Source organism: Lissotriton helveticus (genome assembly GCF_964261635.1).
Source record: "Lissotriton helveticus chromosome 1_1 unlocalized genomic scaffold, aLisHel1.1 SUPER_1_unloc_10, whole genome shotgun sequence".
Lineage (NCBI taxonomy): Eukaryota > Metazoa > Chordata > Amphibia > Caudata > Salamandridae > Lissotriton > Lissotriton helveticus.
This window is the reverse complement of record NW_027611649.1, coordinates 4,900,719-4,926,003: the sequence shown is the minus strand read 5'-3', so window position 1 is coordinate 4,926,003 and position 25,285 is coordinate 4,900,719.

Here is a 25,285-nt window from a genome sequence, read left to right as displayed (position 1 = left end):
CAAGGTACAAATCAAGTGTAACCTTCAGGTAAGTTTTTATTTTTCACTTTCATCTGTGTTGTAGAACACTTTATACTTTTGGCTATAATTCATAGTCTGTACATTATAGAGACATAATTTAAACAGCACTTTGTTCCTAGTGATGTGCATCTTACCCATGTGAATTATTATGTGTGTGGCGTATTGTAAAGTTGTCAAAATTTGAGGTTGAATGTATGACGTTTTTCAATACCGTCGCATGTACGAAAAAGTATGCCTTACATTTTGTCCCATACTTCTAAAACCATACAATCTGGATCCATAATTGGAAGTGCAGCATTAAGCTAACATGATGCCACTGTCCTGTGTTCATTTTCATGCATGTGGAAAGCTTCAAAGTGGTGTGAATCTTTCAGCGATTAAACACATATTTTTAAAAAAATTCCTTCAGCTTTTGCAAAATGTGTCACGTATGTTATGTCATCAGTCAAGATCCATATTAGATAGAGCTTGATTTCCAACTGCAACACATTCTATAACATAGCCTACTACAGTGTGCCATTTTATATGCATGTGGCTCACACACAAGGTGCATACAAAGCAATTTGAATCCATACGAGGCGATTTTTAATTTGCGGCCATCTGGTCACCCATTGAAATGGATAGGATATATTACATAGTATGTGGTGCACTATAAATCTTGCACCATATGAGGTACCGACCTAATTTCAATCACAGTATGTAGCTAAGACATCTACACTTTATAGTGGTAACTCTCATATTTGTGGCTTATAGGGACAAGGTACAAATCAAGTGTAATCTTCAGGAAAAGTTTTTATTTTTCACTTTCATGTGTGTTGAAGAACACTTTATTCTTTAGGCTACAAAATGTGAAGTTGAATGTATGATGTTTTTCAATAACGTCACATGTGTGAAAAAATATGCCTTACGTTGTGGCCCATAATTCTAAAACCATACAATCTGGATCCATAATTCTGAGTGCAGCATACAGTTACCATCATGCCACTGCCCTGTGGTCATTGTCATGCCTGTGCCATGCTTAGAAGTGGTGAGAATCATTCAGTGATTAAACGCATGTTTTATAAAATTTGCCTCCATTTTTTGCAAAATGAGTCACGTATATTGTGTCATCAGTCATGATCCATACTAGATAGAGCTTGATTTCCAACTGCAACACATTCTATAGCATACCCTACTACATTGTGTCATTTTAAATGCATGTGGCTTACACGTAAGGTACATACAACGCAATATGAATCCATACGACGCGATTTTCAATTTGCGGCCATCTGGTCGTCCCATTGAAATGGATAGGATATTATACATAGCAGAATGTGCCCTATAATTCTTGAAGCATATAAGTTAAAGACTTAATTTCAATTGCAGATTCTAGCTAAGATTCGTATGCATTATTGTACCAATTCTTATGCATGTGGCCCACATAGAAAGTGCACGAAATGGAAGTTGAATCCATACGAGGCGATTTTCGATTTCCGGCCATCTGGTCACCCAAATCTCAAAGATTATTGTTAATAATTCAGTGTGTTTTTATGCTATTTAGCTAATAATGCATGAACCTGTTTATTAACATGTGCATAATGAGATACCAAAGAGAAAATAATGAAAATGTATTGGTAAACCGTATTTTGGTAGACTTTAAAAAACCCCATTGAAAAACACATGCATCACCAATGCTGCTTTTTGCTTGTGCCTAAAACGAAAATGTGTTATTAAAAAGTGAATATAACACATAGAGATGTTTTTTCTTTTGTTTATGAAGCCTAATGTGAAGGCAGGTCACACCTATGTTTTACTTTGAAAAAATCTCTTTTCTAAAATTTACGGCGTTACCTTGTTTTTTAATATAGCTAAAAAAACAATTGTTAAAGTCGCTTATAAAAAAGTGATCGTAAATGCTATTTTGTTTTTTTTTCAGCTTGAGGTTCAGTTTAATATGAGTCTTAATTTGATGTATCACTTGCCCTAGTAAACAATCCCCAAAGTCTATTTTTTTTCAATTTTCCCAAGCTCAATGTTAAACACATGCATCACCAATGATGCAAAAAGTCAAGTCAGAAATTTCAAACAGCAATAAAAAAGTGAGAAAAACAGATATTTGAAAAATTCCTTTTGTTTATGCGGCCTTATGTCCAAAGCCATCCAACAAGAGCATTTATTTTTAATTCGGTCGATTTAAAAAAAATCTGCGAACTATTTTATTTCTCTCAAAAAAGTGCCAAAAAGTGACTTTTTGTGCAAAAAAGTGCCCGTACAATATTTTTTCATCTAATAAACTTTTTATGACTCAGAATACACTTAGGCTTCAGGTCAATGTGTTTTCGTTTGGGGGAGGGGCCCAGGGAAAAAAACACCTTTTTTTTTCTCGGATTGGTCAAAGGTCAGGCTACCAGCTTGACTCTTGTTGCACCAGTGCTGCTTCGGCTGCACCAGTGCTGCTTCGGCTGCACTGGTGCAGCTTCTCAGACTTGAGGCGTTGCACCAGTGCAGCATAGAAAAGAAACTTTTTAATAAAAGGATTTAAAACTAATTCAAGATATACATTATCTAAGGAATGTTATAAAAACTCAGATATGGAGAATATTTTTCATTTTCGTCCATTTTTGACCGTTTTGGAGCACTTTGAAGCACTGATGCAGCTTTGGGATTTTTATGGTTATTTTGATCAGAGATGCTCCTAATGTGTTTAAAATTCATGTGGGATGTATCCAAGACACTGCCATCACACCTATATAGTTTTTAAATGATTTTGATGTATTAAAATGTTGACCTCCATAAGGGGGGAAAGGTTGAACTTTTACCCCGCTCGGAGTTCCATGACTTTCGTGACCTTGTCCCCCTGAAATTTAAAATTGCATTTTCAAAGTAATGTGTACAACTATTCATTCTGTGTCATTCATTGTGTGTTTAGCATGCTATTGGGCCACTGTAGCACTTGTTTTTTTTCCGTTTTTATGCATTTTTGACCGTTTTTGAACACTTTGATGCTCCAAATGGTCTTTGGACTTAGTCACTTTTTGCTTCATGGAGATTTCAAAAGTGTTAGAAAGTCACTTTGGAGGCACACAGGACAGTGCAAATGCACCTATATAGCAATCAGGACACTCCAATCACACCTATATAGTTTTTAAATGATTTTGATGAATTAAAAATTTTGACCTCCATGAGGGGTGGAAAGTTTGAACTTTTACCCCGCTCGGAGTTCCATGACTTCTGTGACCTCGTCCCCCTGAAATTTAAAATAGCATTTTCCAAGTAATTTGTAAATATATTCATTCTGGGTCATTCATTGTGTGTTTAGCTTGCTATTGGGCCAGTGTAGCACTTTGTTTTTTTCATTTTTATGCATTTGTGACCGTTTTTAAACACTTTCATGCACCAATGATGTCTTTGTACTTCGTCATTTTTCACTTCATGGGGACTTCAAAAGTGTTAGAAATTCATTTTGGAGGCACACAGAACAGTGCAAATGCAGTTACATAGCATTCAGGACACTGCAATTACACCTATATAGTTTTTAAAAGATTTTGATGTAATAACATTTTTGACCTCCATGGGGAGGGCCCTTAAGCTGAACTTTTACCCAGCTCGGAGTTCCATGACCTTGTCCCCCTGAAATTGAAAATCGAATTTTCAAAGTGTTTAGTAAAACTGTTCATTCTGTGTCATTCATTATGTCTTTAGCCTGCTATTGGACCACTGCAGCACTATGTTTTGTTAATTTTAACCCAATGTTGACCTTTTTTGACCACTTTGATGCACCAGTGAAGTTTTTGGACTTAGTCATTTTTCACTTCATGGAGACTTCAAAAGTGTTAGAAATTCATTTTTTAAATACCTAGAACGGTGCAAATGCAGCCATATAGCATTCAGGGCACTACAATTACACCTATATAGTTTTTAAATGATTTTGATGCAATAACATTTTTGACCTCCATGGGGAGGGCACTCAAGCTAAACTTTTACCCAGCTCCGAGTTCCACGACCTCGGGTGGAAAAAGTGACTTTGCCCCCTTAAACCCAAAAACTTCAAAAAGTCACCCCTGGAGGCCAGAAATGGGTCTTAGACACTCTTGGTATGTCATCTGAGGTATACTATGGTGTTCTTGGGTCCAGAACTAGAAATGTGATGTGACTCTGATATCTAGGGCCTATAATGGAAAAAATTAATTTGACACCAAACACCTCAAAATGTCTGAAATAGGACTCAGACATGTACCTGGAGGCTGGAAATGAGCCCTAGACACTCTTGCTATATCACCTGAGATATAATATAGGGTCCTGGTGGCCACAGGGACCCAAAAACAGTCAGGTGGGTTGATACTGAAAATTAGCAAAAATCGTCCCAACATTTTTTTTTACAAGATTTGCTAATTTTCCAAATAGCTCAGAATGGATATCAGAGACACTGTTTGAGTGCGCAAGATATGAATACACTTGTTAGAAAGGTCAGCTCTGATGCTTTCATGTGATATATATAACTTTGATATTATATAAAGTTTTTTTTCCGCTACCAACCAAGGGAAACACCTGATATCGTACCCGATTTTGAGAACATTGGGCTGGGTGGAAAAAGTCACTTTGCCCCCTTAAACCCAAAAACTTCAAAAAGTCACCCCTGGAGGCCAGAAATGGGTCTTAGACACTCTTGGTATGTCATCTGAGGTATACTATGGTCTTCTTGGGTCCAGAACTAGAAATCTGATGTGACTCTGATATCTAGGAGCTATAATGGAAAAAAATGAATTTGACACCAAACACCTCAAAATGTCACAAATAGGAGTCAGACATGTACCTGGAGGCTGGAAATGAGCCCTAGCCACTCTTGTTATATAATCTGAGATATATTATGGGGTCCTGGTGGCTACAGGGACCTGAAAACAGTCATGAGGGTTGATACCGAAAATTAGCAAAAATCGTCAAAAAAAGTTTTTTTGACAAGATTTGCTAATTTTCCAAATAGCTCAGAATGGATATCACAGTCACTTTGTGAGTACCCAGGACCTAAATATACTTGTTAGAAAGCTCAGATCTGATGCTTTCATTTGATCTATCTACCTTTGCTATTATCTGAAGTTTTTTTTTCAGCTTCCAGCCATGGGAAAAACCTGACATTGTACCCGATTTTGAGCACCTTAGGCTGGATGGAAGAAGTGACTTTGCCCCCTTAAACCCCAAAACTTCAAAAAGTCATCCCTGGAGGCCAGAAATGGGTCTTAGACACTCCTGGTATGTCATCTGAGGTATACTAAGGGGTCCTTAGGTCCAGAACTAGAAATTTGATGTGACTCTGAGCTCAATGTGATGTGACTCTGAGCTATATGGCCTATATTGGGAAAAATGAGTTTGATCCCAAACACCTCGAAATGTCACAAATAAGAGTCAGACATGTACCTGGAGGCTGGAAATGAGCCCTAGCCACTCTTGTTATATCATCTGAGATATATTATGGGGTCCTGGTGGCTACAGGGACCTGAAAACAGTCATACAAAGCAATTTGAATCCATACGAGGCAATTTTTAATTTGCGGCCATCTGGTCACCCTTTGAAATGGATAGGATATACTACAGAGGATGTAGTGCACTCTATTTCTTGAAGCATATGATGTACTGACTTAATTTCAATTGCAGTATGTAGCTAAGACATTTACAATTCATAGTGGTAACTCTCATGGTTGTGGCTTATAGGGACAAGGTACAAATCAAGTGTAACCTTCAGGTAAGTTTTTATTTTTCACTTTCATGTGTGTTGTAGAACACTTTATACTTTTGGCTATAATTCATAGTCTGTACATTATAGAGACATAATTTAAACAGCACTTTGTTCCTAGTGATGTGCATCTTACCCATGTGAATTATTATGTGTGTGGCGTATTGTAAAGTTGTCAAAATTTGAGGTTGAATGTATGACGTTTTTCAATACCGTCGCATGTACGAAAAAGTATGCCTTACATTTTGTCCCATACTTCTAAAACCATACAATCTGGATCCATAATTGGAAGTGCAGCATTAAGCTAACATGATGCCACTGTCCTGTGTTCATTTTCATGCATGTGGAAAGCTTCAAAGTGGTGTGAATCTTTCAGCGATTAAACACATATTTTTAAAAAAATTCCTTCAGCTTTTGCAAAATGTGTCACGTATGTTATGTCATCAGTCAAGATCCATATTAGATAGAGCTTGATTTCCAACTGCAACACATTCTATAACATAGCCTACTACAGTGTGCCATTTTATATGCATGTGGCTCACACACAAGGTGCATACAAAGCAATTTGAATCCATACGAGGCGATTTTTAATTTGCGGCCATCTGGTCACCCATTGAAATGGATAGGATATATTACATAGTATGTGGTGCACTATAAATCTTGAACCATATGAGGTACCGACCTAATTTCAATCACAGTATGTAGCTAAGACATCTACACTTTATAGTGGTAACTCTCATATTTGTGGCTTATAGGGACAAGGTACAAATCAAGTGTAATCTTCAGGAAAAGTTTTTATTTTTCACTTTCATGTGTGTTGAAGAACACTTTATGCTTTTGGCTACAAAATGTGAAGTTGAATGTATGATGTTTTTCAATAACGTCACATGTGTGAAAAAATATGCCTTACGTTGTGGCCCATAATTCTAAAACCATACAATCTGGATCCATAATTCTGAGTGCAGCATACAGTTACCATCATGCCACTGCCCTGTGGTCATTGTCATGCCTGTGCCATGCTTAGAAGTGGTGAGAATCATTCAGTGATTAAACGCATGTTTTATAAAATTTGCCTCCATTTTTTGCAAAATGAGTCACGTATATTGTGTCATCAGTCATGATCCATACTAGATAGAGCTTGATTTCCAACTGCAACACATTCTATAGCATACCCTACTACATTGTGTCATTTTAAATGCATGTGGCTTACACGTAAGGTACATACAACGCAATATGAATCCATACGACGCGATTTTCAATTTGCGGCCATCTGGTCGTCCCATTGAAATGGATAGGATATTATACATAGCAGAATGTGCCCTATAATTCTTGAAGCATATAAGTTAAAGACTTAATTTCAATTGCAGATTCTAGCTAAGATTCGTATGCATTATTGTACCAATTCTTATGCATGTGGCCCACATAGAAAGTGCACGAAATGGAAGTTGAATCCATACGAGGCGATTTTCGATTTCCGGCCATCTGGTCACCCAAATCTCAAAGATTATTGTTAATAATTCAGTGTGTTTTTATGCTATTTAGCTAATAATGCATGAACCTGTTTATTAACATGTGCATAATGAGATACCAAAGAGAAAATAATGAAAATGTATTGGTAAACCGTATTTTGGTAGACTTTAAAAAACCCCATTGAAAAACACATGCATCACCAATGCTGCTTTTTGCTTGTGCCTAAAACGAAAATGTGTTATTAAAAAGTGAATATAACACATAGAGATGTTTTTTCTTTTGTTTATGAAGCCTAATGTGAAGGCAGGTCACACCTATGTTTTACTTTGAAAAAATCTCTTTTCTAAAATTTACGGCGTTACCTTGTTTTTTAATATAGCTAAAAAAACAATTGTTAAAGTCGCTTATAAAAAAGTGATCGTAAATGCTATTTTGTTTTTTTTTTCAGCTTGAGGTTCAGTTTAATATGAGTCTTAATTTGATGTATCACTTGCCCTAGTAAACAATCCCCAAAGTCTATTTTTTTTCAATTTTCCCAAGCTCAATGTTAAACACATGCATCACCAATGATGCAAAAAGTCAAGTCAGAAATTTCAAACAGCAATAAAAAAGTGAGAAAAACAGATATTTGAAAAATTCCTTTTGTTTATGCGGCCTCATGTCCAAAGCCATCCAACAAGAGCCTTTTTTTTTAATTCGGTCGATTTAAAAAAAATCTGCGAACTATTTTATTTCTCTCAAAAAAGTGCCAAAAAGTGACTTTTTGTGCAAAAAAGTGCCCGTACAATATTTTTTCATCTAATAAACTTTTTATGACTCAGAATACACTTAGGCTTCAGGTCAATGTGTTTTCGTTTGGGGGAGGGGCCCAGGGAAAAAAACACCTTTTTTTTTCTCGGATTGGTCAAAGGTCAGGCTACCAGCTTGACTCTTGTTGCACCAGTGCTGCTTCGGCTGCACCAGTGCTGCTTCGGCTGCACTGGTGCAGCTTCTCAGACTTGAGGCGTTGCACCAGTGCAGCATAGAAAAGAAACTTTTTAATAAAAGGATTTAAAACTAATTCAAGATATACATTATCTAAGGAATGTTATAAAAACTCAGATATGGAGAATATTTTTCATTTTCGTCCATTTTTGACCGTTTTGGAGCACTTTGAAGCACTGATGCAGCTTTGGGATTTTTATGGTTATTTTGATCAGAGATGCTCCTAATGTGTTTAAAATTCATGTGCGATGTATCCAAGACACTGCCATCACACCTATATAGTTTTTAAATGATTTTGATGTATTAAAATTTTGACCTCACTAGGGGGGAAAGGTTGAACTTTTACCCCGCTCGGAGTTCCATGACTTTCGTGACCTTGTCCCCCTGAAATTTAAAATTGCATTTTCAAAGTAATGTGTACAACTATTCATTCTGTGTCATTCATTGTGTGTTTAGCATGCTATTGGGCCACTGTAGCACTTGTTTTTTTTCGTTTTTATGCATTTTTGACCGTTTTTGAACACTTTGATGCTCCAAATGGTCTTTGGACTTAGTCACTTTTTGCTTCATGGAGATTTCAAAAGTGTTAGAAAGTCACTTTGGAGGCACACAGGACAGTGCAAATGCACCTATATAGCAATCAGGACACTCCAATCACACCTATATAGTTTTTAAATGATTTTGATGAATTAAAAATTTTGACCTCCATGAGGGGTGGAAAGTTTGAACTTTTACCACGCTCGGAGTTACATGACTTCTGTGACCTCGTCCCCCTGAAATTTAAAATAGCATTTTCCAAGTAATTTGTAAATATATTCATTCTGGGTCATTCATTGTGTGTTTAGCTTGCTATTGGGCCAGTGTAGCACTTTGTTTTTTTCATTTTTATGCATTTGTGACCGTTTTTAAACACTTTCATGCACCAATGATGTCTTTGTACTTCGTCATTTTTCACTTCATGGGGACTTCAAAAGTGTTAGAAATTCATTTTGGAGGCACACAGAACAGTGCAAATGCAGTTACATAGCATTCAGGACACTGCAATTACACCTATATAGTTTTTAAAAGATTTTGATGTAATAACATTTTTGACCTCCATGGGGAGGGCCCTTAAGCTGAACTTTTACCCAGCTCGGAGTTCCATGACCTTGTCCCCCTGAAATTGAAAATCGAATTTTCAAAGTGTTTAGTAAAACTGTTCATTCTGTGTCATTCATTATGTCTTTAGCCTGCTATTGGACCACTGCAGCACTATGTTTTGTTAATTTTAACCCAATGTTGACCTTTTTTGACCACTTTGATGCACCAGTGAAGTTTTTGGACTTAGTCATTTTTCACTTCATGGAGACTTCAAAAGTGTTAGAAATTCATTTTGTAAATACCTAGAACGGTGCAAATGCAGCCATATAGCATTCAGGGCACTACAATTACACCTATATAGTTTTTAAATGATTTTGATGCAATAACATTTTTGACCTCCATGGGGAGGGCACTCAAGCTAAACTTTTACCCAGCTCCGAGTTCCACGACCTCGGGTGGAAAAAGTGACTTTGCCCCCTTAAACCCAAAAACTTCAAAAAGTCACCCCTGGAGGCCAGAAATGGGTCTTAGACACTCTTGGTATGTCATCTGAGGTATACTATGGTGTTCTTGGGTCCAGAACTAGAAATGTGATGTGACTCTGATATCTAGGGCCTATAATGGAAAAAATGAATTTGACACCAAACACCTCAAAATGTCTGAAATAGGACTCAGACATGTACCTGGAGGCTGGAAATGAGCCCTAGACACTCTTGCTATATCACCTGAGATATAATATCGGGTCCTGGTGGCCACAGGGACCCAAAAACAGTCAGGTGGGTTGATACTGAAAATTAGCAAAAATCGTCCCAACATTTTTTTTTACAAGATTTGCTAATTTTCCAAATAGCTCAGAATGGATATCAGAGACACTGTTTGAGTGCGCAAGATATGAATACACTTGTTAGAAAGGTCAGCTCTGATGCTTTCATGTGATATATATAACTTTGATATTATATAAAGTTTTTTTTCCGCTACCAACCAAGGGAAACACCTGATATCGTACCCGATTTTGAGAACATTGGGCTGGGTGGAAAAAGTCACTTTGCCCCCTTAAAGCCAAAAACTTCAAAAAGTCACCCCTGGAGGCCAGAAATGGGTCTTAGACACTCTTGGTATGTCATCTGAGGTATACTATGGTCTTCTTGGGTCCAGAACTAGAAATCTGATGTGACTCTGATATCTAGGAGCTATAATGGAAAAAAATGAATTTGACACCAAACACCTCAAAATGTCACAAATAGGAGTCAGACATGTACCTGGAGGCTGGAAATGAGCCCTAGCCACTCTTGTTATATAATCTGAGATATATTATGGGGTCCTGGTGGCTACAGGGACCTGAAAACAGTCATGAGGGTTGATACCGAAAATTAGCAAAAATCGTCAAAAAAAGTTTTTTTGACAAGATTTGCTAATTTTCCAAATAGCTCAGAATGGATATCACAGTCACTTTGTGAGTACCCAGGACCTAAATATACTTGTTAGAAAGCTCAGATCTGATGCTTTCATTTGATCTATCTACCTTTGCTATTATCTGAAGTTTTTTTCTTCAGCTTCCAGCCATGGGAAAAACCTGACATTGTACCCGATTTTGAGCACCTTAGGCTGGATGGAAGAAGTGACTTTGCCCCCTTAAACCCCAAAACTTCAAAAAGTCATCCCTGGAGGCCAGAAATGGGTCTTAGACACTCCTGGTATGTCATCTGAGGTATACTAAGGGGTCCTTAGGTCCAGAACTAGAAATTTGATGTGACTCTGAGCTCAATGTGATGTGACTCTGAGCTATATGGCCTATAATGGAAAAAATGAGTTTGACCCCAAACACCTCGAAATGTCACAAATAGGAGTCAGACATGTACCTGGAGGCTGGAAATGAGCCCTAGCCACTCTTGTTATATCATCTGAGATATATTATGGGGTCCTGGTGGCTACAGGGACCCGAAAACAGTCATGAGGGTTGATACCGAAAATTAGCAAAAATCGTTAAAAAAAGTTTTTTTGACAAGATTTGCTAATTTTCCAAATAGCTCAGAATGGATATCACAGTCACTTTGTGAGTACCCAGGACCTAAATATACTTGTTAGAAAGCTCAGATCTGATGCTTTCATTTGATCTATCTACCTTTGCTATTATCTGAAGTTTTTTTTTCAGCTTCCAGCCATGGGAAAAACCTGACATTGTACCCGATTTTGAGCACCTTAGGCTGGATGGAAGAAGTGACTTTGCCCCCTTAAACCCCAAAACTTCAAAAAGTCATCCCTGGAGGCCAGAAATGGGTCTTAGACACTCCTGGTATGTCATCTGAGGTATACTAAGGGGTCCTTAGGTCCAGAACTAGAAATTTGATGTGACTCTGAGCTCAATGTGATGTGACTCTGAGCTATATGGCCTATAATGGAAAAAATGAGTTTGACCCCAAACACCTCGAAATGTCACAAATAGGAGTCATACATGTACCTGGAGGCTGGAAATGAGCCCTAGCCACTCTTGTTATATCATCTGAGATATATTATGGGGTCCTGGTGGCTACAGGGACCCGAAAACAGTCATGAGGGTTGATACCGAAAATTAGCAAAAATCGTCAAAAAAAGTTTTTTTGACAAGATTTGCTAATTTTCCAAATAGCTCAGAATGGATATCACAGTCACTTTGTGAGTACCCATGACCTAAATATACTGGTTAGAAAGCTCAGATCTGATGCTTTCATTTGATCTATCTACCTTTGCTATTATCTGAAGTTTTTTTTTCAGCTTCCAGCCAAGGGAAGAACCTGACATCGTACCCGATTTTGAGCAACGTAGCCTGGATGGAAGAAGTGACTATGCCCCCTTAAACCCCAAAACTTCAAAAAGTCATCCCTGGAGGCCAGAAATGGGTCTTAGACACTCCTGGTATGTCATCTGAGGTATACTAAGGGGTCCTTAGGTCCAGAACTAGAAATTTGATGTGACTCTGAGCTCAATGTGATGTGACTCTGAGCTCTATGGCCTATATTGGGAAAAATGAGTTTGATCCCAAACACCTCGAAATGTCACAAATAAGAGTCAGACATGTACCTGGAGGCTGGAAATGAGCCGTAGCCACTCTTGTTATATCATCTGAGATATATTATGGGGTCCTGGTGGCTACAGGGACCTGAAAACAGTCATACAAAGCAATTTGAATCCATACGAGGCAATTTTTAATTTGCGGCCATCTGGTCACCCTTTGAAATGGATAGGATATACTACAGAGGATGTAGTGCACTCTATTTCTTGAAGCATATGATGTACTGACTTAATTTCAATTGCAGTATGTAGCTAAGACATTTACAATTCATAGTGGTAACTCTCATGGTTGTGGCTTATAGGGACAAGGTACAAATCAAGTGTAACCTTCAGGTAAGTTTTTATTTTTCACTTTCATGTGTGTTGTAGAACACTTTATACTTTTGGCTATAATTCATAGTCTGTACATTATAGAGACATAATTTAAACAGCACTTTGTTCCTAGTGATGTGCATCTTACCCATGTGAATTATTATGTGTGTGGCGTATTGTAAAGTTGTCAAAATTTGAGGTTGAATGTATGACGTTTTTCAATACCGTCGCATGTACGAAAAAGTATGCCTTACATTTTGTCCCATACTTCTAAAACCATACAATCTGGATCCATAATTGGAAGTGCAGCATTAAGCTAACATGATGCCACTGTCCTGTGTTCATTTTCATGCATGTGGAAAGCTTCAAAGTGGTGTGAATCTTTCAGCGATTAAACACATATTTTAAAAAAATTCCTTCAGCTTTTGCAAAATGTGTCACGTATGTTATGTCATCAGTCAAGATCCATATTAGATAGAGCTTGATTTCCAACTGCAACACATTCTATAACATAGCCTACTACAGTGTGCCATTTTATATGCATGTGGCTCACACACAAGGTGCATACAAAGCAATTTGAATCCATACGAGGCGATTTTTAATTTGCGGCCATCTGGTCACCCATTGAAATGGATAGGATATATTACATAGTATGTGGTGCACTATAAATCTTGAACCATATGAGGTACCGACCTAATTTCAATCACAGTATGTAGCTAAGACATCTACACTTTATAGTGGTAACTCTCATATTTGTGGCTTATAGGGACAAGGTACAAATCAAGTGTAATCCTCAGGAAAAGTTTTAATTTTTCACTTTCATGTGTGTTGAAGAACACTTTATGCTTTTGGCTACAAAATGTGAAGTTGAATGTATGATGTTTTTCAATAACGTCACATGTGTGAAAAAATATGCCTTACGTTGTGGCCCATAATTCTAAAACCATACAATCTGGATCCATAATTCTGAGTGCAGCATACAGTTACCATCATGCCACTGCCCTGTGGTCATTGTCATGCCTGTGCCATGCTTAGAAGTGGTGAGAATCATTCAGTGATTAAACGCATGTTTTATAAAATTTGCCTCCATTTTTTGCAAAATGAGTCACGTATATTGTGTCATCAGTCATGATCCATACTAGATAGAGCTTGATTTCCAACTGCAACACATTCTATAGCATACCCTACTACATTGTGTCATTTTAAATGCATGTGGCTTACACGTAAGGTACATACAACGCAATATGAATCCATAAGACGCGATTTTCAATTTGCGGCCATCTGGTCGTCCCATTGAAATGGATAGGATATTATACATAGCAGAATGTGCCCTATAATTCTTGAAGCATATAAGTTAAAGACTTAATTTCAATTGCAGATTCTAGCTAAGATTCGTATGCATTATTGTACCAATTCTTATGCATGTGGCCCACATAGAAAGTGCACGAAATGGAAGTTGAATCCATACGAGGCGATTTTCGATTTCCGGCCATCTGGTCACCCAAATCTCAAAGATTATTGTTAATAATTCAGTGTGTTTTTATGCTATTTAGCTAATAATGCATGAACCTGTTTATTAACATGTGCATAATGAGATACCAAAGAGAAAATAATGAAAATGTATTGGTAAACCGTATTTTGGTAGACTTTAAAAAACCCCTTTGAAAAACACATGCATCACCAATGCTGCTTTTTGCTTGTGCCTAAAACAAAAATGTGTTATTAAAAAGTGAATATAACACATAGAGATGTTTTTTCTTTTGTTTATGAAGCCTAATGTAGGCAGGTCACACCTATGTTTTACTTTGAAAAAATCTCTTTTCTAAAATTTACGGCGTTACCTTGTTTTTTAATATAGCTAAAAAAGCAATTGTTAAAGTCGCTTATAAAAAAGTGATCGTAAATGCTATTTTGTTTTTTTTTTCAGCTTGAGGTTCAGTTTAATATGAGTCTTAATTTGATGTATCACTTGCCCTAGTAAACAATCCCCAAAGTCTATTTTTTTTCAATTTTCCCAAGCTCAATGTTAAACACATGCATCACCAATGATGCAAAAAGTCAAGTCAGAAATTTCAAACAGCAATAAAAAAGTGAGAAAAACAGATTTTTTTTAACAACTGCTCCCGGCACTGGATGGTGCTGGGAGTGGAGACAGCTGCGGAACAGGTAGTCTCCTTAAGTAAGGAAATTGCGGACTTAAAAGCTGAAATCCTGGGAGATAACACACTCACCAAAGCCAAGGAAGCCCTAGATAGCTTGGAAGTAACCATTAAAGATTTTGACACCACAGCTCAAACAAAAAAATTGGAAAAATTAGCTCGAGATCTCAGACTCTTTGATAAAAAACTGGTCTATCCATACTTACAACCAGATTACTTTAAACAGGACAATCAAGGCCGTTTCACCAACCGCGGCCGCGGGGGGTACAGAGGACGACAGAATTACACCACTTTTTCGGACTCCTCGTATAGTTCTGGAAGTGAGGTGGAGGCAGGACCCAGCACTTCATATTCATACCCACCGTATCCCCCTCAAGATACAACCTACCAACAATATCCTCCTCAATTTCCACCCCATTTTTTAGATCAAGGTCGGGGGCAATGGCGCCCTCCACGTGGTCGGGGCAACAACTGGCCCAGAGGCCAATCAAGAGGACAGCAACAGCAACAGAATCAGGCAGGCTGGGAAGGGGGTCGGGGCAAACAACAGAAACGGGTAACCTTTCGACCAGAGGTGCACGGGGAGATCTCCACCCGCAGGAACACATACAGATGGTAGATACATCTGCAATACAAGATCCTATTCTACCAACCTCCAATAGTCTGGTGATCAATATTTCCAAACACCAACTTCAGGAGGAAGAACTTAAAGTCCTCGGCCGAGGTCTCTCCTATGTTCCCACTGCTCATGTCAATAAATTCCTGTTGAAAACAGAACTGTACAGTTTTTTCAGGAGGATAAGGTTGCGCTATTTCTTTCGAAATCAAACCACTAGACCACAGAGTTCGGTCACTGGCCTTAGGGTACCCTCAAGCTTCTTTCCACCTACATATGCTATGAGCAGCCGGATCCTTGCTTTTGAGGAAATTGTCACCTCTGCTATAGACCAATCTCTTAAACAACCAAAATTCTCAAGGCTCAATTTACCAAAAACTGAGAAGAAGGCTTTGGTGGATCTATGTAACAACAAGGAGATCATCATAAAGCCTGCGGACAAAGGCGGAGCCATTGTTGTACAAGATCTTCCAGATTACAAGGCAGAAATCCACAGACAACTGTCTGATGGTGTTAGCTACCGCCTTTTACCTAGTGACCCTTCACACGATTTGGCCAGCACTATCCTCAGAATTACCCAGAATGGTTTGGATACTGGTTTTTTGAGCAAACAGGAATTCGATTTCCTGAACCAAAAGTTCCCAAGACTCGCCACAATTTATACCTTACCTAAGGTACACAAGAACCTTAGTAAGCCTCCCGGACGACCGATCCTGTCCGGGTGTGGATCACTTTTAGAGCCCCTGTGCCAATACGTGGATTTTTTCCTAAAACCCATAGCCCTTAACACCAAGGCCTACCTAAGAGACACTACCCAAGTGATTAATCTGATTGATGGAACCCCTTTTAACCCAGAACGCACACTTCTAGTTACATGCGACATCATATCGCTCTATACTAGTATCCCCCAGCAAGATGCTTTGGACGTCATGAGAGTCGCTTTGGATACTCGACCTGGCCCGGTTCAGGTCCCCACTGAATTCATTATCGAACTTCTGGAAATAGCAATGATGCACAATTTCTTTATTTTTCAAGAATGTTTTTATTTGCAGACCCAGGGCGTAGCGATGGGGGCCACCTTCGCTCCCAATTTGGCTATCATTTATATGGATAATTTTGAACACCAGCATATTTTTCCATCCACTAATCCATTCAAGGCCAATCTGCCCCTATGGGTCCGATACATCGACGACGTCCTCTGCATCTGGGAAGGTGATGTTGAACAACTTAAAGTGTTCCACTCCTGGCTCAATTCTAGAAACCCTCACATCCAGTTCACGATGGAATCTAGTAACGACACAATACCCTTTTTAGACATTTCGATCTATGTTGAAATAGACCATCTACAGACAACTCTGTTTAGGAAGCCAACTGAGCGAAACTCCTTATTACAATACCAGAGCCATCACCCACGGGGGCTCAAGGACAACCTCCCAGTTGGTCAATTCTTCCGCATCAGGAGGAATTGTTCCACACGGGCTGATTATTTCAAAGAGTCTGAAATTTTGAGTGAACGCCTCATATCACGGGGGTACCCGACCAGGTTGGTGAAACGAGCCAGAAAACGGGCGTGGTACAACCCCCGAGAATCCCTATTGAACCCAGAAAACTCAGCACGGGCCAGCACCGACCGTGTCATCTGCGTCACTACTTTCTCCACACGCAGTAATGATATAAAGAGGATTATCAACCATAATTGGCCTCTTGTTGCTGATGTCATAAACCAAACAGAGCTGCCTCTCCACTCTTTCAAAAGGGCAAAAAATATAAGGGACATGGTGGTCCATTCATACTTGGAACCATTGTGTCAACCAACCCTTACATCACTCTGGAATTTGCCCCCTATAATTGGTCATTACAGGTGTGGTACGTGCACTGCATGTGAGACGACTATGCAGATAAAAACATTTGCCCACAATGGACGTACATTTCATCTGAAACACCATTCCAACTGTAACTCCACCGGAGTTATCTACATCATCCAGTGCCCATGCAGACAACTATATGTAGGGCAAACGCAACAGAAAATCAAGTCAAGAATATCTTCCCACTGCAGTAGGTTAAGATGCAAAGTGGCAGGTGCACCGCTGGTAGATCATTGGCAAACCGCGGGTCATTTGGTCACGGATTTGCGTTGGTTCGTTATTGAAAAGATCACTCTGGGGAGACGAGGAGGTAACCTCTTAACAATCCTTAACACACGTGAGTCCAAATGGATGTCACTTCTGGACTCCATAAAAAATGGGTTGAATGAGCAGGACAGTAGTCTTGCACAACTGGCAGCATTGGGTTAGAAGTGTAGCCCCCTTATATTATTCTGTAGTCTGAGATAAGAGGCCTTGTTCATTGCTGAGTTTGGACACAACAACCTTGTGGGAAACAATGTCTTTTGAGGATTGTTCTTTAATGTATGTCAATGTTCCATAACTAACTTTGAATTTGGGCAAATGCAATTGGTTTACATCCTCCTGCGAGAGAGATGCACCATCCTTCTGTGATTTGTTATTCTGTGTAGCACAACTTACATCACTTGCCAATTGTCTTGTATTTGATAATCTTACGGTTTGGTTACATCCCCCTGTGTGGGAGATGCACCAACGACTGTTTTTCGATCTGTGACTTGGTTTGCAAATAAGCAAAAGTTTTTTTGTATATACCCAAAGTTTAATACTGCGGCCAATTTTTCCCAAATATGGTAATTTAACTTTGGTTTTCTTAACTTTGCTCCAATTTGCCTTGTACCTAATGTAATTCTCCCAATTGTGGCTCCCATATCTTATTTGGTCGCGCTTCGCGCCCTCTAGAGAGTATGTCTTCTATTTCCTTGGGAATCGACATATGCTTTGGCTCCTCCCCCCCTCCTCCGCATTGCAGCCGCTGCGGAGTGTGACGAACAGCCTGACTAAGACAGCACCTTTCCCCGCCTTTTGTAAGTACGACTTAGACAGGGTGGGCTGTGCTAGTGGGGTCCAGGTCCCCTTGTAACTCTTGGATGTATTTACCCTAGATCATATGGATTGACGAGTCTTTGCAAAATCGACCTCGCTTCTGACCTCTTTTGAATTTCGTGCTCCACGCCACTGACGCGATGGAGCCTGCCGGAGCTTCCGCATAGATAGCGTGAACAGCTTCCAATTTTTCCGTGAGTAATTGCTATCTGGTTTGCAACTATTCGCGTACTGTGGGTTATCTGCTACTTCAGGCATTATAAATCAGCACATTGAGTTGTCTTCCCTTGTTACCCCCAGGTTTTGCGACTAACGAATGTGTGAATTCGTGGGTTCCAAGTGAGAAGTCACTGGATTCATCGCCGTATGCGATTGATGTGGCAGAGTTCCCCTCTCGCTTTCTCCCGTTTTTAAGAACAAGATTCCATATAAAACGTTTCTGTCTACAATCTCTTGTGAGTAATCTTTTACCGCCCAATCAAAATCCCTGAAGCCAATTTGCTTGCGAAAACTCCCAAACATGCAATTTATTTATTTATTTCAGCTCCTCGCCAGGGGAACTCCAGCAGTATTCTCTGCATTTTCTTTAATTACCCACCTACTCGTGACGTTCCTTCTGACCTCAGAGGTACTACTCTATTTTACCGTAACTACCCTCTCATGAGGTTATTTTGGCAGTAAGGCCCTAGGACCCTCTCAGGGCTCTGCCTTATTTTCCAAGAGATGGTTTTATATTCTGTTGTATAAACCCTTGGGACATATCAGTCCGCTGACACCTTTGTTTTTATCTCCTCTGTAGCGTAGTTCTTTGCCACTGACGACAGACCACGACTCCCTAGCGTGGCGTCTCATCCATGTACCGAGCCAGTCTTGGCCGTACCCCATGGTAATTTATTTTAATTATCATTCCACTCGTTGTTATAGTTTTTAGGATGATTTGCCGTCCTTACTATATACTAAAGTGAAACATTCTTCTTCACAGAACTGGCCCCCCTCCCTCACTTTCCCAGTGTGACGTCCTGATGAAGACCCCGTGAAAGGACTTTAATGAGCCTGTTGATAGGGGTCGAAACGTCGACTTTTCTCTGTTTGTATTCCGGCACATCCCCGATCAAATCTAGCAATCAGAAGTGCCTTGCGAATATGATTTATTGTAATGGTGTAATTTTGGTCTGATTGTTTGGCCATGATATTTTGAATTATCCTTACATTGTCAAGAAAACTGGAATGCTGTGTTATTCTTGTATATTGTGTTAATCTTCTAATTCTTATCACTCCTTTTGAGCACTCTCTCCTTCCCTTCCCCCCTTCGGGGCTTTTTCGCAAAATATTAATTGATACAACTGTTATTAATTTTGAAAACAACGCTTTGTTTGGTAATAAATCATTATTACCACTCCAATAAGTTTGTGAAAAATTTTGTTTAATTGTTCTTAGTAATTTGTGTATGCTTCTGACAATACACCTTCCTTACGGGGACCCTCCCTCATATGTACCGCATAGCGCCCAGGTCCCCGTGACTTTATGGGTTTAACCCCCTTTTCTGTAACACTTTCTGAGCAGGTGTTGACCTGCGAGGTTTTCCTAAATCAAGTTTACTTATACCATGGTGGAATCAGAATTACTTTCATATACAGAGGAGTATATAAATCAGCTCACAATGGATTTGTCAACTACTTTTCTCTCTACTTCTGTCCCCCCAATTGACATCACCCTAAATGATAAGATAGCTCGTCTTGAAAGATTAGAGAAGAAACTTATCAGAACACGACTCCATGGGCACCTCTTCACGAGGTATTTGCAAGAGAACATAATCCCGGTGGGATTGCAAATTAAAATCGAGCCTATGATATTTGTTGACGTGCCAAAATTTAAAGAGGGTTTCAGCTACGTGGCAAACAACTGCTCCCGGCACTGGATGGTGCTGGGAGTGGAGACAGCTGCGGAACAGGTAGTCTCCTTAAGTAAGGAAATTGCGGACTTAAAAGCTGAAATCCTGGGAGATAACACACTCACCAAAGCCAAGGAAGCCCTAGATAGCTTGGAAGTAACCATTAAAGATTTTGACACCACAGCTCAAACAAAAAAATTGGAAAAATTAGCTTGAGATCTCAGACTCTTTGATAAAAAACTGGTCTATCCATACTTACAACCAGATTACTTTAAACAGGACAATCAAGGCCGTTTCACCAACCGCGGCCGCGGGGGGTACAGAGGACGACAGAATTACACCACTTTTTCGGACTCCTCGTATAGTTCTGGAAGTGAGGTGGAGGCAGGACCCAGCACTTCATATTCATACCCACCGTATCCCCCTCAAGATACAACCTACCAACAATATCCTCCTCAATTTCCACCCCATTTTTTAGATCAAGGTCGGGGGCAATGGCGCCCTCCACGTGGTCGGGGCAACAACTGGCCCAGAGGCCAATCAAGAGGACAGCAACAGCAACAGAATCAGGCAGGCTGGGAAGGGGGTCGGGGCAAACAACAGAAACGGGTAACCTTTCGACCAGAGGTGCACGGGGAGATCTCCACCCGCAGGAACACATACAGATGGTAGATACATCTGCAATACAAGATCCTATTCTACCAACCTCCAATAGTCCGGTGATCAATATTTCCAAACACCAACTTCAGGAGGAAGAACTTAAAGTCCTCGGCCGAGGTCTCTCCTATGTTCCCACTGCTCATGTCAATAAATTCCTGTTGAAAACAGAACTGTACAGTTTTTTCAGGAGGATAAGGTTGCGCTATTTCTTTCGAAATCAAACCACTAGACCACAGAGTTCGGTCACTGGCCTTAGGGTACCCTCAAGCTTCTTTCCACCTACATATGCTATGAGCAGCCGGATCCTTGCTTTTGAGGAAATTGTCACCTCTGCTATAGACCAATCTCTTAAACAACCAAAATTCTCAAGGCTCAATTTACCAAAAACTGAGAAGAAGGCTTTGGTGGATCTATGTAACAACAAGGAGATCATCATAAAGCCTGCGGACAAAGGCGGAGCCATTGTTGTACAAGATCTTCCAGATTACAAGGCAGAAATCCACAGACAACTGTCTGATGGTGTTAGCTACCGCCTTTTACCTAGTGACCCTTCACACGATTTGGCCAGCACTATCCTCAGAATTACCCAGAATGGTTTGGATACTGGTTTTTTGAGCAAACAGGAATTCGATTTCCTGAACCAAAAGTTCCCAAGACTCGCCACAATTTATACCTTACCTAAGGTACACAAGAACCTTAGTAAGCCTCCCGGACGACCGATCGTGTCCGGGTGTGGATCACTTTTAGAGCCCCTGTGCCAATACGTGGATTTTTTCCTAAAACCCATAGCCCTTAACACCAAGGCCTACCTAAGAGACACTACCCAAGTGATTAATCTGATTGATGGAACCCCTTTTAACCCAGAACGCACACTTCTAGTTACATGCGACATCATATCGCTCTATACTAGTATACCCCAGCAAGATGCTTTGGACGTCATGAGAGTCGCTTTGGATACTCGACCTGGCCCGGTTCAGGTCCCCACTGAATTCATTATCGAACTTCTGGAAATAGCAATGATGCACAATTTCTTTATTTTTCAAGAATGTTTTTATTTGCAGACCCAGGGCGTAGCGATGGGGGCCACCTTCGCTCCCAATTTGGCTATCATTTATATGGATCATTTTGAACACCAGCATATTTTTCCATCCACTAATCCATTCAAGGCCAATCTGCCCCTATGGGTCCGATACATCGATGACGTCCTCTGCATCTGGGAAGGTGATGTTGAACAACTTAAAGTGTTCCACTCCTGGCTCAATTCTAGAAACCCTCACATCCAGTTCACGATGGAATCTAGTAACGACACAATACCCTTTTTAGACATTTCGATCTATGTTGAAATAGACCATCTACAGACAACTCTGTTTAGGAAGCCAACTGAGCGAAACTCCTTATTACAATACCAGAGCCATCACCCACGGGGGCTCAAGGACAACCTCCCAGTTGGTCAATTCTTCCGCATCAGGAGGAATTGTTCCACACGGGCTGATTATTTCAAAGAGTCTGAAATTTTGAGTGAACGCCTCATATCACGGGGGTACCCGACCAGGTTGGTGAAACGAGCCAGAAAACGGGCGTGGTACAACCCCCGAGAATCCCTATTGAACCCAGAAAACTCAGCACGGGCCAGCACCGACCGTGTCATCTGCGTCACTACTTTCTCCACACGCAGTAATGATATAAAGAGGATTATCAACCATAATTGGCCTCTTGTTGCTGATGTCATAAACCAAACAGAGCTGCCTCTCCACTCTTTCAAAAGGGCAAAAAATATAAGGGACATGGTGGTCCATTCATACTTGGAACCATTGTGTCAACCAACCCTTACATCACTCTGGAATTTGCCCCCTATAATTGGTCATTACAGGTGTGGTACGTGCACTGCATGTGAGACGACTATGCAGATAAAAACATTTGCCCACAATGGACGTACATTTCATCTGAAACACCATTCCAACTGTAACTCCACCGGAGTTATCTACATCATCCAGTGCCCATGCAGACAACTATATGTAGGGCAAACGCAACAGAAAATCAAGTCAAGAATATCTTCCCACTGCAGTAGGTTAAGATGCAAAGTGGCAGGTGCACCGCTGGTAGATCATTGGCAAACCGCGGGTCATTTGGTCACGGATTTGCGTTGTTTCGTTATTGAAAAGATCACTCTGGGGAGACGAGGAGGTAACCTCTTAACAATCCTTAACACACGTGAGTCCAAATGGATGTCACTTCTGGACTCCATAAAAAATGGGTTGAATGAGCAGGACAGTAGTCTTGCACAACTGGCAGCATTGGGTTAGAAGTGTAGCCCCCTTATATTATTCTGTAGTCTGAGATAAGAGGCCTTGTTCATTGCTGAGTTTGGACACAACAACCTTGTGGGAAACAATGTCTTTTGAGGATTGTTCTTTAATGTATGTCAATGTTCCATAACTAACTTTGAATTTGGGCAAATGCAATTGGTTTACATCCTCCTGCGAGAGAGATGCACCATCCTTCTGTGATTTGTTATTCTGTGTAGCACAACTTACATCACTTGCCAATTGTCTTGTATTTAATAATCTTACGGTTTGGTTACATCCCCCTGTGTGGGAGATGCACCAACGACTGTTTTTCGATCTGTGACTTGGTTTGCAAATAAGCAAAAGTTTTTTTGTATATACCCAAAGTTTAATACTGCGGCCAATTTTTCCCAAATATGGTAATTTAACTTTGGTTTTCTTAACTTTGCTCCAATTTGCCTTGTACCTAATGTAATTCTCCCAATTGTGGCTCCCATATCTTATTTGGTCGCGCTTCGCGCCCTCTAGAGAGTATGTCTTCTATTTCCTTGGGAATCGACATATGCTTTGGCTCCTCCCCCCCTCCTCCGCATTGCAGCCGCTGCGGAGTGTGACGAACAGCCTGACTAAGACAGCACCTTTCCCCGCCTTTTGTAAGTACGACTTAGACAGGGTGGGCTGTGCTAGTGGGGTCCAGGTCCCCTTGTAACTCTTGGATGTATTTACCCTAGATCATATGGATTGACGAGTCTTTGCAAAATCGACCTCGCTTCTGACCTCTTTTGAATTTCGCGCTCCACGCCACTGACGCGATGGAGCCTGCCGGAGCTTCCGCATAGATAGCGTGAACAGCTTCCAATTTTTCCGTGAGTAATTGCTATCTGGTTTGCAACTATTCGCGTACTGTGGGTTATCTGCTACTTCAGGCATTATAAATCAGCACATTGAGTTGTCTTCCCTTGTTACCCCCAGGTTTTGCGACTAACGAATGTGTGAATTCGTGGGTTCCAAGTGAGAAGTCACTGGATTCATCGCCGTATGCGATTGATGTGGCAGAGTTCCCCTCTCGCTTTCTCCCGTTTTTAAGAACAAGATTCCATATAAAACGTTTCTGTCTACAATCTCTTGTGAGTAATCTTTTACCGCCCAATCAAAATCCCTGAAGCCAATTTGCTTGCGAAAACTCCCAAACATGCAATTTATTTATTTATTTCAGCTCCTCGCCAGGGGAACTCCAGCAGTATTCTCTGCATTTTCTTTAATTACCCACCTACTCGTGACGTTCCTTCTGACCTCAGAGGTACTACTCTATTTTACCGTAACTACCCTCTCATGAGGTTATTTTGGCAGTAAGGCCCTAGGACCCTCTCAGGGCTCTGCCTTATTTTCCAAGAGATGGTTTTATATTCTGTTGTATAAACCCTTGGGACATATCAGTCCGCTGACACCTTTATTTTTATCTCCTCTGTAGCGTAGTTCTTTGCCACTGACGACAGACCACGACTCCCTAGCGTGGCGTCTCATCCATGTACCGAGCCAGTCTTGGCCGTACCCCATGGTAATTTATTTTAATTATCATTCCACTCGTTGTTATAGTTTTTAGGATGATTTGCCGTCCTTACTATATACTAAAGTGAAACATTCTTCTTCACAGAACTGGCCCCCCTCCCTCACTTTCCCAGTGTGACGTCCTGATGAAGACCCCGTGAAAGGACTTTAATGAGCCTGTTGATAGGGGTCGAAACGTCGACTTTTCTCTGTTTGTATTCCGGCACATCCCCGATCAAATCTAGCAATCAGAAGTGCCTTGCGAATATGATTTATTGTAATGGTGTAATTTTGGTCTGATTGTTTGGCCATGATATTTTGAATTATCCTTACATTGTCAAGAAAACTGGAATGCTGTGTTATTCTTGTATATTGTGTTAATCTTCTAATTCTTATCACTCCTTTTGAGCACTCTCTCCTTCCCTTCCCCCCTTCGGGGCTTTTTCGCAAAATATTAATTGATACAACTGTTATTAATTTTGAAAACAACGCTTTGTTTGGTATTAAATCATTATTACCACTCCAATAAGTTTGTGAAAAATTTTGTTTAATTGTTC